The sequence below is a fragment of the Camellia sinensis genome, chromosome 11 (genome assembly GCF_055761805.1).
Source record: "Camellia sinensis isolate YWXY chromosome 11, ASM5576180v1, whole genome shotgun sequence".
NCBI classification, from domain to species: Eukaryota; Viridiplantae; Streptophyta; class Magnoliopsida; order Ericales; family Theaceae; genus Camellia; species Camellia sinensis.
The window spans coordinates 163374526-163389403 of NC_138971.1; positions in this window are offsets into that span (position 1 = coordinate 163374526).

The window sequence follows — 14878 nt, forward strand, 5'->3', positions numbered from 1 at the left end:
CCTTCTGTAGAGATGTCCATCTTTTGTTAGACAGCATCTTGCAGATTTCAATCTGACTTTGTGTGCCTCCTTACGATCTTCTGGCAACTTTCCTTCTTTCAGGAATGCAATAATTGTATCCATCCAGCTTGGCCCCATGTCCACACATATTGCTTGCTGCTTTATGCTCCCTGGTTCTATGCTCGGGCCCGACATGTAGTCGATCATAATTGTTCTTGTTTTTTCAGTCTGTATTGAACTTGCCAGGTAAGCCAACGCGTCGGCGTGGGTGTTGTCATCCCGGCTAACCTGGAGCAGTCGGCAGTTCTGAAATAGGGTTGCTAATCTAATGACCTCTTTTGCATACGCCGACATCCTTTCGTCCCTAGCTGCAAATTCACCTGTTGACTGGTTAACAATAAGTTGTGAATCACAAAAAACTATTACCTCATCTGCTTCTGCTGTTGCTGCCAGTTTTAGCCCTGCAATTAATGTTTCGTACTCCGCTTCATTGTTTGAGGCCTTGAACCCCAAACGGATGGACTGTTCTATTATTTCTCCATCGGGAGATATCAGCAGTACTCCTGCCCCCGCTCCTTGACGGTTTGAACTTCCATCGACAAAAAGTCTGAATGAATCGCCGATGTAGATGCTGCAGGGTCTAAGTTTTTCCTTCCTTTGTTCTTTTGCCTTTGGCTGGGCTTCTCCGTGCTTGCTGTGATATTGCTCATCTCGGCTCAACGGAGCCCGATGTTCCATGGTTTCTGGGGTGAATTCTGCCACGAAGTCGGCCAAAACTTGGCCTTTTATTGCTGTTCTCGGCCTGAACTCCAGGTCATATTGGCCCAGGGCCACTGTCCATCTTGCTATCCTTCTTGTTAAGTCTCATTGTTGCAACAAGGACTTTAGTGGGTGCTCTGTTAGGACCACAATCTTGTGCGCCTGAAAATAATGGTTCAACTTCTTTGAAGCCATTACTAAGGCCAGCATTAATTTCTCCAGTGGTAAATACCTTGTTTCTGCGCTGGCCAAGGTTTTGCTTACATAGTAAACTGCCTTTTGCTCCCCTTTTTCTTCTCGGATTAGTACTGCACTTACTGCATGTTCTGAAACTGCCAAGTACAAAAACAGTTCTTCCCCTGGTTCTGGATTGGAAAGAACCGGAGTTGTGGTCAAGTACTTCTTTAGGTCGGCTAGAGTGGTTTCGTATTCTTCTGTCCACAGAAATCTGTCCACAGAAAGTCTATGGCTTTTTTTACCAAGTTGAAGAAGGGTCTGCATTTATCTGAGCTTCTGCTGATGAATCTGTTTAGGGCTGCGGCCCTTCCGGTAAGCATCTGAACCTGTTTCGCCGACGTCGGGCTCTGCAGCTCTAGGATGGCCTTGATTTGGTCTGGGCTGGCTTCTATGCCCTTTCTTGTTACCAGATACCCTAGAAACTTACCTGATCCAACTCCAAACGCGCACTTTGATGCGTTGAGTCGGAGCCGGTATGTTTTGAGTATATCAAAGATCTCTTTTAGGTCGGCAAGATGTCCCTTAGATTCTTTGGTCTTTACGACTATGTCGTCGATGTAGACTTCTACCGTTTTGCCAATCAGATGCTTGAACATCTTTGTTACTAACCTTTGGTAAGTTGCTCCTGCGTTTTTCAACCCAAAAGGCATTACCTTGTAACAGTACAAGCCTTTAGGGGTGATGAACGCAGTCTTCTCCTCGTCTGGAGGGTACATGGCAATCTGGTGGTACCCCCTGTATGCATCTAGAAAACTCATCCTTTCATGTCCTGAAGTTGCATCTACTAGTTGGTCGATTTTGGGCAGAGGAAAGCTGTCTTTGGGGCAGGCTTTGTTGAGGCTGGTAAAGTCTACACAGACCCTCCATTTACCGTTCTTCTTTTTCACTACTACTGTGTTGGACAGCCATGTCGGATAGTGAACTTCTCGGATGGCCCTGGCCTCCAGAAGTTTGTCTACTTCTTCTTTTACTGCTTCGACGTGCATCAACGTCGGTCTTCTGGCTCGTTGAATCACAGGTTTTGCCGACCTATCGACATTCAGTCTGTGGCAAGTGACCTCGGGGTCAATGCCAGGCATTTCATAAGGTGTCCAGGCGAACACCTCAATGTTGGCTCTCAAAAAATCTTCCAGTTCTTTTTCCTCTTCTTCGGCTAAGCCTGAACCGAGAAGAAAGAAACGTTCTTCGTCGCCCTCTTGGACTAGGATTTTCTTTAGTGTCTCTTCACTCTTTTCGGTTGGCTCCTTGCCGACATCATCTAGGACCTCCATGTCCTTGTCTTCAATCTCTGCCTCTTTTGGCTCTCGAATGTTGCAAGTGGACTTCGTTGCTGCCATGGAGCAACTTTTTGCCTGCAGTTGATCTCCTCTGACTTCTTCAATTCCATGCTCCGTGGGGAACCGTAGTAGTTGATGCAATGTTGAGGGAACTGCCCCCATTGCGTGCAACCATGGTCTTCCCAAGATGATGTTATGGTGAGGGTGTGCCAATCACCATGAATTCTATTTTGATCTTCTTAGTACCGGCTTGTACTTCCACGCTTGCTGCTCCCAGTGGCTATGTCGGCGTTCCATTGAAGCTGACCATAGGGTTGTTGGATTGTTCCAGGTCATCAGGATGAAGGCCCAGCTCCTTGTAACATCTGATATACATGATGTCACAAGAGCTGCCTTGATCTATTAGGATGCGTTTTACTTGGCATTCCCCAACCTGGAGGGATACTACCAAGGCATCATTATGCGGATGCTGGATCATATCTAGGTCGGCTCCAGTGAAGGTTATCATCGGTCCTTGGCTTTCTTAAAGCCGAGGTCTTTTTTCCCGATTTGGTAGACATGCTGTAAATGCCTTACCTTCTGGGTCTCTCCTCTGACTTCATTCTCGTTGACCCTTGAGTGGATCACATTAACCACCCTTGGTCCTCCTGCCTGTGGTTGCTGTGCTGGAGGTGGTGGAGCTGCTGGTGTTTGAGGCAATTTTGCCTGTTCTTCTCTGGTCCTGGCCTCATCAACAATGTCCCTCAGATGGCCTTGCCTTACCAAGTTTTCTAAGTGTGCTTTTAGGGCTCTGCAACCCTGGGTTGGGTGCCCTTCTTCATTGTGGTAAGCACAACGCCTACCCATGTTTCTTCCCATGAATTCCCCTGGTGCTCTTGCTGGAAGTCTGAAATAGGGTTGGTTTCGTATTTGATCCAGGACTTTATGGATGGGGATTCGGAACACCGTCGTCACTGCCTGTTTGCCCTTCAATTCCGTTTCTTGTTTGGGTGGTCCGTTGTTACCTCGGCCTCGCTTCGACGAGCCGTTTGCTTTCTCTTGCTTTATCTCTTTGTTTCCCGACGTGTCTTTCTCGGCTCTGGCGTATTTCTTAATTCTTGCCATGAGCTCTTCCATGCTTTTTGGCAGTGTTTTTGCCAAAGACTTCCGTAGTGGGCAGTCATCTTTCAGGCCGTTCTTGAAAGATACGACTGCCACTTCTTGGTTGCATTCGGGTATTCGATTGAACACCTCGTAGTATCTCTTCGCGTAGGCCCTAAGGCCTTCTTCTTTGGTGATTCTTAAAGCCATCAGGGCGTCGACCCTTAAGGACTGTAGTTTGTTTGTTACAAACCTGGCTACAAACATCTCGGCCAGGCCTTCCCATGTTTTTACGCTTCCCTTTGGCAGCTTATGGAACCAATCAGATGCTATTTCCCTAAAGGATGAGGGAAATACTTTGCAGAGCAACGGTTCGTTCCCGCTGTATAACGCCATTGAGTTCAGGTATAGTCCAACATGGAAGTTGGGGTCTGACTTACCATCATAAATTTGGAACCTCGGCATACTGAATCTCTTTGGTGCTTCAAATTTGTCTAGTTCCACCGAGAATGGTGTCCTCGGCTTAATTGGGGAAGTTACCTCGGCTTCAACATTCTGTTGCCTCCTCTTGAGGTAATCTCTTAAGTCCTCTTTACTCCTTCCTGGAGCTCGGCTATCTTTTGATTTCAATTTCTTCAGGACGCTGCTTTCGGCCTCGTGGTGGGGTCGTTTTGATCTTTCTCCATGTGTTGTGTCAAAGCAAAGTGCCTGCCTTTGAACATGGCGATGTTCTTTGGGCTCTGGATCCTTCGCGTGATACGTCCTTTGGGACTCTTCTTGTCTCGGCTCTTCTCGTCCGCCTTCCTTGGAAGGTCGGTGAGAGTGTCTTCCACTCCTAGTGTGTTGAGGGGCTTCGGGAATTGCTTTTCTTTCTCCCTTCTGGGTATTAATTGCTGGCATCGGTGTATTTTGCGGCGGGTATGGTGGCTGCATTACATTGTTTTGCATCATGAAGTTGCCACTGACTGTAGGTCTGCCAGCTTGTTTGCCAAGTCTTTTACTTCCTCATCCCTTCGTAGGCACCTATCCCTCCAAACCTGAAGGTTATCTTCGTTGTAGTACTTGCTTTGGTTTGTCCTTTTTGAAGCGTCGCCCTCCTGGCCGACGTTTTTTTCTCCGTGGCCCTGGTTATAATTTTCTGTACTGTGGTTGTCTCCTTCAACGTCAAGGTCGATTGGTCTACCACTCCCAGCAGGAGTTTCACCCCCAATGTTTTCCCCTTGTCCGTCACTGGCCATCTATTCTTCTAAGATTCCCACAGACGACGCCAAATTGTGTGGGTAATTTTCTTACCACACTGCCCGCCTAGTAATCAGCTGGAGAGCACCGGCAGAATAGATGACTCTAGTAACCTGTAACAAAAAGAAAGGGCTCCGGCGGTGGCTCTTCCACCCGGGGGCACTCCGACGATCAAGTCAGTATATCTCTCAAAGATAATCAAGTGCTAAACTCACAAGCTTGAGTATAAAATTGCGTACCTTAGACCCATGGGGTGCCTCTCTTTTATAGTTAACTCAATCCAAGTCCTACTAGAAGTATGACTTCTATAGACTTCAATTCAGTGCTTTCTTAGGATTTCTCAAGAGATAAAGATAAACTCCCTAAGGGCTTTATCCTTATCTCTGCTAAGTCCCTTCTTTGTCCTAGGACTCTTGTTCCTTATCCGCTTATCTCAGATTTCGATATCTTCGGAGATAACCTCGGCAACTCCGAGATCACCTCGGCGTAATTTCAACGACACGTGGCACCTCGGCCAAACACGTCGGCGTCGCCATGCCACGTGTTGTTACTATTGTTTCGATCAGCACTGCATCAGCTCTTCATTGAGTTAATAAGGCCAATACTCTTGCCCTAAAATTCTTAATGGGTCATTGAATTTTGGATCATCCAATTCAACAACTTCCGCTGAATCAGAAGCAACAATATTTTCCACCATAGGTTCTAAATTACGATCCATTTCTGAATGAGCTGACATTTGCTGGCACACAACATCAATTTCGAAAGGCTCGAAAGAGTAGTCCTCCGCATCATCCATGCTATCCTTTTTGCCTAATAAATTCCCAGAATTTCTAGCTGAACACAAAGGTTTGCTATGAATCAAACTGATTGTTTGTGCACCAAGTTGCTCAAACCCCTCGGGGAAGTTGCGGATGGCATAGACCTTAGGCCGCTTAAACTTGATGTTTAGATCATCAAAAGCACAGGAAGCAAAACACTTGCTAGTTTCACATTGCTGCCTCTTCTGTTCTTCTTCATGAGAATCATTATTTATCAAAACCATTCTCGAGTTGCAATATCTCCGCGGAAAACCTATCAGTTTCTTTCACCAATTCAATTCTCATAACCAAGGGCTGAAAATAGTAAAAAAACCTAACAATTGGGGAAAAAAAAAAATACACACATGAAATTGAAGCAAAGACATGGCAGCAAGCTTTGGAATCTAAAAGCCTAATATATAAACTTTAGCAAAAATAAGTAAATAAATAAATAAAAGGATTGTAGACTAAATTCAGTGATGAAAAAAAAGACGTCCATTCTGCAGTCACATTACTCACAATTGATTTCGATTAAATTAAAACTTAATTATGTCGTGGGTGACTCTCAAATTCAACAATGATTATGTCTATTACTAATTGGCAGCCAGAACAACCCGATTCATCGTCCACCAATAGTTCCAACCTGATATTTGTATTTTAGGTCTATTTTGCCCTAAGTAGCTTTTTTTGCATCATTGCATACATGGAGTTATTTCGGAATTCTAGGATTATGTACTTATGTATTTCATCTGTTTTAGCTTTTCTTTTAATTAAAGGAAAATTTTCTTTTTTTTGCATTTCTCACCAAATCACTCCATCAATACAGACAGTAAAATCTCAAAGCAATGAAACTGTGTTCTCTCAAAGGAAAACCCATGTTAGGAATCGATGCCAAAAGTGCATTAAAAGACAAACACAAGGGGATTCAAGAAAGTTTTGAAGAAAAAATCCATTTTCTTTTCTTTCTTTTTTTTTTTTTTTCCCCTTCTTTAGAAGTGACAAGGTATCATCATCATACAGTAAGGTTTAAAGGAAAGTAGAACGATAGCAGAGGAACAAACTATAATGTTGAAAACTGAATTATAAGTCAAGAAAGAAATCACTGGCCTGTGCTCCCTCTATGTCTCTTTAATCCCCAAAAAAAAAAAAAAAACCAAAAAAAAATCAAATTTGAGAATTTGGAAAAAAGCATCAAACATATTGAGAGCTATTTTGGAAAGTTGAAAAAAAAAAAAAAAACTTACTTTTTTTTTTTAAAAACGTGTAAAATAAAAAAGAGTAGAAATATGATATAACCTAAAATAAAGCAATAAATTGCTTTTTTTTTCCTAGTTACCAATATAAGCCTCAAGACCAGTATGGAGCTAACCGGATCAAATGAAATCAATTAAGTGAAAACAAACACGAGACTTTTGTGTTGAATTAGGTCTCATTTGATAACTCATTGTTTTAATCTAAAAGTTCAAAAATTATTAAAAAAAGTTAAAAAGCTAACAATCTATATTAAAAAGTTAAAAATTCTCTTTTCTGTTTACTTTTTACACATCTTTACATAAAAAATTAAAAATTTATTCTAAACATACTAATTTTTTTATCTTATAATTTAATCAAAAAATTAAAAAATTATTAAAATAGTATATCCTCAAACGAGATCTAACTTTCAGAAAGCAACTTGTAGAATTCTTTCCCGACCTAATAGTTTTGAAAGCGGCCCAAAGTTTTTGGACCATCACTTGGGCCCGTTTGAATCGGGCTTGAGTTTAGCCTAACCCAAATTGTTTCATTTTTTCACCAAGAACGTGATGCAGAAGAGAAGCTATCGTCAACGTTAACGTAAAATAAAATTTAAAAAAAAAAGAGAAAAAAAAATAAGAGGAAAACCTGTTATAAAAATTAAAATTTTTTTAAAACAACATAAATTAATAAACGGTAACACAGATAAAGTAATAAACTGAATACAAGATATAGAGAGAATTAAGTTCTTCAAAAACTATTATCTAGTTCAGGAATCTTTAAGTATATATTTTTAAGATCTAGTCATATTTTTATGGGAAAATTGGTCTAGGGTCCCTCTCCCACTTTTCGTAATGGAAGAGATCCACAAAATTATTTTTTTATGTCTAAGGTCCCTAAACATATATCAGAGAAATTTGACTGTCTCTACTCTACTCTCTCTCTCTCTCTCTCTTCTCCTCTCACCCACTGTGTTCCAGATCCAAGGCAATAAGCTCTGCTCCTCCACCCTCCTCTCCACCCTCCTCTACGACCTCTTCCTCAACACCTTCTCCTCGGACTCCTCCCTCCGCTCCGCCACCGTCGCAGACCTCCGCGCCGCCCGGACAAGGCCTCAACTTGATTTTCACCTGACTTAAGATGACAGCGGCTTGATGAAGGCACTTCCTCAGGCTACTGTTCTACCGACCTACCGGCTCCACTTTGGTCCGCCTCTCGGATCGTCATAGACGGCAGGTTGGACTGCCTAGTGACACGATTGTGTCGCATCATTGCTGCATTAGAAGAGTGAGGATTCAATAAGGTTCGGTGTGTCCTCCGACCCAGATCTCTTCTTCTTGTGCAGAGAGAGAAATGGCCAAGAAGTTCAAATTCAATGTAGTCATTGGTAGCTTGAAATATTGCCTCCACTTCTGTCTCATACACTGAGTTCATGGTCCCTATTGGTGTAACACCGATCAAAACATTAAAGAAGGAGCCTGGAGGTATCCCCTACAGATCTCCGTAACGGAATGTACCCCTTATCAAATAATCTTGATTCTTTACTGTCGTTAAGTTATAACACCATTTGTTGCCAAACCGTGAATTGAAAAACCGAGCCTTATTATAGCCTGTATCTTTTTTCACTGGCCTGACTATGTCTTGGCAGGTTAATCTATCCGGGTACCAATCACTGTCCGTTCTCATGCTCATAAATTCCAGAACACGAAGCTCACGATAAGGGAGAGAGAGGGGTGTCCACAGTCACCTCATCTCAGGCGATGGAGAAGGAGAGGAAGAAGAAGTCGGCGTCGGAGGGATTGATGGTGAAGAAGGGGAGGAAGAAGATCTTCAGCCCATTTATTTTTGGATGGTTGGTTACTGGACCATTTTGGATTTCTAGCTGTTATATATGAATTCCTTAGATGGCAGAGAAAGACTTCTCTTAATTGGGTTAAAGCTGCTGCAAGAGCAAAGAAGAAAGCTAGGAAGAAGCTAAAAGTTCCTTTTATCACATCATACATGGATGGAAGATTCTGCTTCTGGTGGACAGCCATCTACTTGTTGTGAACCAGAGAAATTCTCTGTGAACTGTGAAGTTTAGAGAAAATTGGACCAGAGAAAATCTCTGTAAACTATAATTTCTCTGTGAAGTCCAGAGAAAATTCGATCTAGAGAAATTCTCTGGATCGAATTTTCTCTGACTAGTTGAGTCTAACTAATTCAATTTCCCCTTCTACAGCTTGTATTATATCTGTCAACTACACAAATGATGTGTTCTTGTACATGTGTGCTTTTGGTATTGTTGTTATTTCTTGATAATAAAGTTTGTGCATCATTTGTGCTGTTTAGTTACTGATATAGAGGTTAATGAAGATGTCGAACAAGAAGATAAATCTGGAGTTCGAAACCTTCAGCATCTCTGTGTTCTACAAGAGGCAAAACAATCAAGTAAGAGTCCTCTTCATCTCGTTATTGCTCCGAGCCTTCACTTCCAACTTGGCCGAATCCAGTGACCGTGACGATAATTCGGGCTTAAGCATTAGCGATTGTATGGAAAAGTGCTGGAACAATTGTAGTTGTGTTGGGTTCACCACAAGCAATAGCAATGTTGGTCCAGAGAAATTCTCTGGGTTTCAAATTAAGCATTCCAGGTTCCAAATTGTGAATTGAATTTTTTTTTCATTTGAACTAAATTTTCTCTGGGTTGGTCCAGAGAAATTCTTCAGAATTTCTCTGGACCAATTTTCTCTGGGACTGAAATTTCTCTAGATTGATGTTGAGGGATCTTAGACATCATGAAAATATTTGATGTCCTTTATACTGTAAAATCATAATATTAGGGACCTTAAAAAAAATACCCCTATTTTTATTTAGTAATTAACTATATATTTTAGTATAGTTCTCATCATTTCTCTCTTTATTTTTTGATTTATACTATTTTTTCTTTTCTTTTTTTGGTTGTATTTATTGGATTTTTTTAAAAGATTTTTCCATAAATATTTTACTTTTTAAATGAATTTAAGTTATGTGCATCTAAAAACAAAATTGACTAAAGTATGAAATACTTGTATGATCATATAACAATTGATATCGGATATATAGATAACACCATCAAAATTTCAAAATTGTGATATTCATACATAACTACTAATATTTAAAATTTCAATCCGGCTAGGTAGCTCGAATTCACTAAGGCTCGAGTGGCTCGAGGCGTCAAAACGACGTCATTTTAGCACCTTCTTTTCTTTTCTTTTTTATCCTTTTCTTCTTCCTTTCCATAACACGTAGGTTCTATAACTCAAAGAAGAGAATGAAGAAGAAGAAAGAAGAGAAGAGAAGAGAAGATGAGAGGAGAGGAGAGGAAAGAGATAGAGCAGAGAGAAGAGGAAAGCTAACAAATCAAACCCAAAAATCTGGGCAAAAATCAAACCCACAAATCAAAAATCAAAACCAATTAGGCAAATCAAACCCAAAAATCAAATCAAAAATCAAACCCAAAAATCAAAAATCAAAACCAAAAATCAAAAATCAAAACCAATTAGGCAAATCAAACCCAAAAATCAAAACAAAAAATCAAACCCACATATTAAAACCAATCAGACCCACAAATCAAAACCAAAAATCAAACCCACAGCCACAAACCAAATGAAGCCGTTTGGTGGCTGCTGAAGCCGATGATGAAGCTTGTCTTTCCTCCTCGTGGACTCCAACGGTGATCTGTGGGTATACACAGTCCATCGCCATCACCGCCGCTCCGTGTGTATACACACATAGATCTATGTGTATACATAGATCTGTTCCCCCTCTCTTCTTATCTTTTTCTCTCTTCCTCCCTCTTCTCTCTGTTCCCCCTCTCTTTCTTCTCTGGCCTCTTTATTTTAGAGAGAAAAGAGAGGGGAAAAAAAATGCAAAACAACGTCGTTTTGAATTTCAAGCTACTCAAGTCTCTAATTTTTTAAGTTACGAAACAATTTTCTTAAAACTTTGTATATAACTTCTAGATTCCCAATAATTTTTTCGTATAGTCATGTGAAAGTATACATGTAATTATTTATACTGAGAAGTGAGGACTCCAAGGACAGTGGAGGTCTGGGATCTGGGGTGTAAGAAATCATACAAATTATAAGTGTCACATGGATTTGTAACATATGGTCAAATGCTATTATCTTTCTTAGCATGCAAACAACATAAATTAAACGACTCCCATAGTGTAAGATCACCCATTAAAAAACACTGCATCAATGCGCATGGTCTATGTGTTTTTGGGCTTCGCAATGGCTGGCGCACACTGGGTCCACTGTCTTATGCTTGAAGATTAAAAAGGCTGTTGTATTTTCAAAAGTCTGCAAAAGTATGTGTTGGAGGAATTTTCAAAATGTCTTTTTAAAATTTTTTGTTTAATTTTTGGGATTTTCAAAACTTTTTTTTTTTTTTTTTGAAAAGTTTGAAATAAGTTTGAGAATTTTGTCCCACACCGGAAAAAGAAAAAATATGGAGCATTTAATAAAGTATTATATGAAATATTTCTTTAAATATGAAATTGTGAAATGGATGCTAGTGTACATGCACTCACACCATAAACAAGGATGGTGCTTCGCACCACACATGCGTGGCGTTTGATGGCGCACTTAGCACGGACGCATCGGTGCCAGAAGCCATGAGGATACTTTTCTATCAAGGCCTATAAATAGGTTGCGAAATCAACCGTTTCAATCCATCCAAAAAATCTAGAAAGTGTTCTTTTAAATCTCTCTCTCTCTCGATCATGATTTCTGGCTTTTTTACTAGTAATCAAATTCTTGGCTTTTTTACTAGTAATCAAATTCTACAGACTTAATTATTAGTGTTTTAGTTTTCTTGATTATATGAACAATATTCTAATTTGCTGTCATCAGTGCAGTGGGCTATGTGGCGTTTGATGGCGCACTTTGCACGCATTGGCGCAAGACGCCATGAGGGCACTTTCCTATTTGCATCGAACAGGTTGGAGCAATGACAGGACATGATCATTTGATCAGATGCATCAAGGCTTATAAATAAGCTGCGAAATCAGTCATTTCAATTCATCCAAAAAATATAGAAAGTATTCTTGCAAATCCCTCTCTCCCTCTCTTGATCAAGATTTTTGCTTTTCTTACTAGTAATCAAATTCTGCGGACTTAATTATCAGTGTCTTGATTTTCTTCATTATATCAAGAGTATTCTGATCTATTGTCATCAATGCAGACACCGGTAGACTTAATCTTTAGATCAGGTTTCATTGTATCCTGGAGGCGAATTTGCTATAACCCTTGCACATCTTTTGATGGGTGCAAATATTGTCTTTAAGCAAACGACTAAGTAACGTGACTTGAAGCACCGAATTTCTGTTCTACATAGATAAGATCATCGCCAAGTTTTGAAGATCCGAAAATCACCAACTGAAGAATTCAAGACGAATTGTTCCAACAGTATGTGTAAAAACAAACCCTAATGCCATCAAGTTAGCCTTTTGTCCAAGGCTTTGGCTTGAGTGTCTTGTTTATCTGAAACTGTGTTGACTAGTTTGTATTTTGGTATAATACTAATTGATTAATTACCAAAAAATTAAAAATAAAATAGCTCATTTGGCAAGCCTTTTTGAATTCTTTTTTAGAAATAAGTATTGAATGAAACTGTGACACATCTAATATAGGTGCTATTATTAGTTAATAAAAAATTATAAATGGGATTAGATGGACACCGTTTATATTTCACTAATCCAAATATGTAGTTCATTACTACAATATGAAATTTCTCATTTATTGATGATATTATCACCCCTTCTAAATTGATTCCTTCTATTAATCCCCTCTCTGTGGGAGCAAAAATTATTCATTATCGTATGCAATATTACAGTACACAATATCTCAATTATTGATTTGTGTGGTGCTGAATAACTTCTTCTATGGGAGTGAGGGGGTGGTGAATCATAAGTTCATGAGAGCACGCCCAATAATTATGTTCCCTATAGAATTGGCATTGCTTAAAAGGCACTGTCATGCTTGACATCAACCCAAGTAACATCATGATGTTTGCTCGTTCCTTAGTCCTATTACCATAATTATGAAAACATAACTTTGAATCTCTTTTATTGGGGTATTTAAAACCCATCCATATTTTCAAATTTTACTTCATTTGCACACATTGTACTTGTTTTTCTTGGAAATTTTACTTCATAGATGATCAGTCATTGGGAAAACTAAGGTGGGTGGTGACTCTGTCTGTCCAAGTAGAATTTCACGACTATCATGCAAGCATATATTTATTGTGTTACAGTACATATTAGTTCTTTGTGAGTTGCATGTCTATCTTTCTTCACTGTCTGAAATTTGCTTTGCTGTTAGAGAGTTCTGGTTCATTGTGCTTCTCATCCAAGTAGAATTTCACTAGTACCTTGCATTGCAGTTAACTCATTAAGACACACATGTTCATAAAGAAATCTCTAGCTCCGTCCACATGTCAAACTCATTTTGTCATATATGCACATACATGTTGAAATTAAAGAAAGGTCGAGTCTTGTCAGACCCATTATTTTTTACCTTCTATTTTTTATCAGCAAAGAAAGGGAATTTCATTAATATGAAGAAAAATAAAAAAAAAAAAACTGTACAATTGAGAAGGGTTAGGGAGATCTGCATCATTGAAAAGAGTATGCTCTGCTTCTTCTTCTTCTTCTTTTTTTCTTTTTCTTTTTTTTTTTTTTTTTTTTTTTTTTTTTTTTTTTTTTGTGAACGCAAAGAGTATGCTCTGCTTGTCATCGTACACCTTATTCACCGTGTCTGTTTACTTCTCCACATGCAAAACAGAGTCGCACTTGTGGGGAGTGTTAGACAAATAAGGTAGATTGAAAATTTGACACAAGCCTTTTTTGGCCACTTCAAATTGTCAGTTATGTCTTTGCCTTGGAAAGCTGCTTGTAGTTTGTATAGCCAAATGTTGGGATCTGGGATCCCGCCCAAGACCTTATAGAAATCATTGCAAGCAGAAAAACACACCCACACACAAGGAGACACAATATTTTACGTGGTTCGGCCCAATGCTTACGTCCACGGGAGAGTAACCGGTTATCACTATACCAATGAGGAGATTACAGAAAGATTACAATAGAGGAGGAGCTCACACTCTCCTCACTCAGCCACTCACCCGTCTCCCTCGCTCACACCGAGGGAGACGGTCTCTCCGCCTCACATCTCTCACTCTCTTTGTTGTCTCACGGTTTGCTCACCCTCTTACTTACTCACGTTTTGGCCTCTCCTCTCACCCTCCATTTATACACATTGGAGTAGGTGGGAGTGCCTTTGGGTAGCCTCCATGCTTGACTTCGGCAGCCTCCTTCTTTGACATGGTTGGTAGCCTACTTCCTTGTTGACCAACCAAGGTGTGTTCACAAGACAATTTCCCCTTCACATGGGGTGAATTCAACAAATCACCCCCTCAACCCATGTGAGGTGATCCACTGCACACACTGCTGCTAATCTTGTCACGCCCAAATTCAACAAAGTCTGCATCTCTTCACTGAGACGCTGCATCCCCTGAAGCTAGAGATAAAACACCAGAGATACAAGAGGAGGAGGGAATCCGACATCCTCAACTCAACTCACACCACTCTCTGATTTGGAGAGAGCCACTGCTCCTATCTCCCACAGATCTCTTCCATGCTTCCTGTCTCGGATGTCTATACCTGCTATGCTTGAACTTGCGCAACCAAGATATCCGACACCCCCTGATTGGATGTCCTGCACCCTCTGCTTGGATGCCCTTGACTATCATGCAACTCCTTGCATGATGAACACTGGAGCAACTAGAAAACTTCAGAGTTTGACACATCAACATCCTCAAGTTTCCTTGCTCGGAGCTTATTTCTGAACAACCAGCCTTCGCCCTTCTGCACTTTTGAACAACCTCCTGGCGTTTCCACATACGCTTGTTGTCTGTGCTGCAATCCCTGATGTTCGGTTCTGTCTCACTTGTCCGTACTGATGTTTGACAGTTAGCCCTTCTGTCAAGACAACTTCCACCGGTCTGTACAAGTTACCACTATGCAACTCCGTGCATAGTGCTCGCACCCATGGCTTCTGGTCTCCCTGCGTCAAGCTTGCTTGAGAGATCTACATCAACTCTATCATCTGCTGCCATGGAACTAAAGAAACCACCATAGAGAAATAAGACTTGCCACTCCTTGGCACGCACTCTTGCGTTTTACCTGTCTCAATTTCTCTGTCTGGAAGTTCCTGTGAACTGTCAACAACCCGC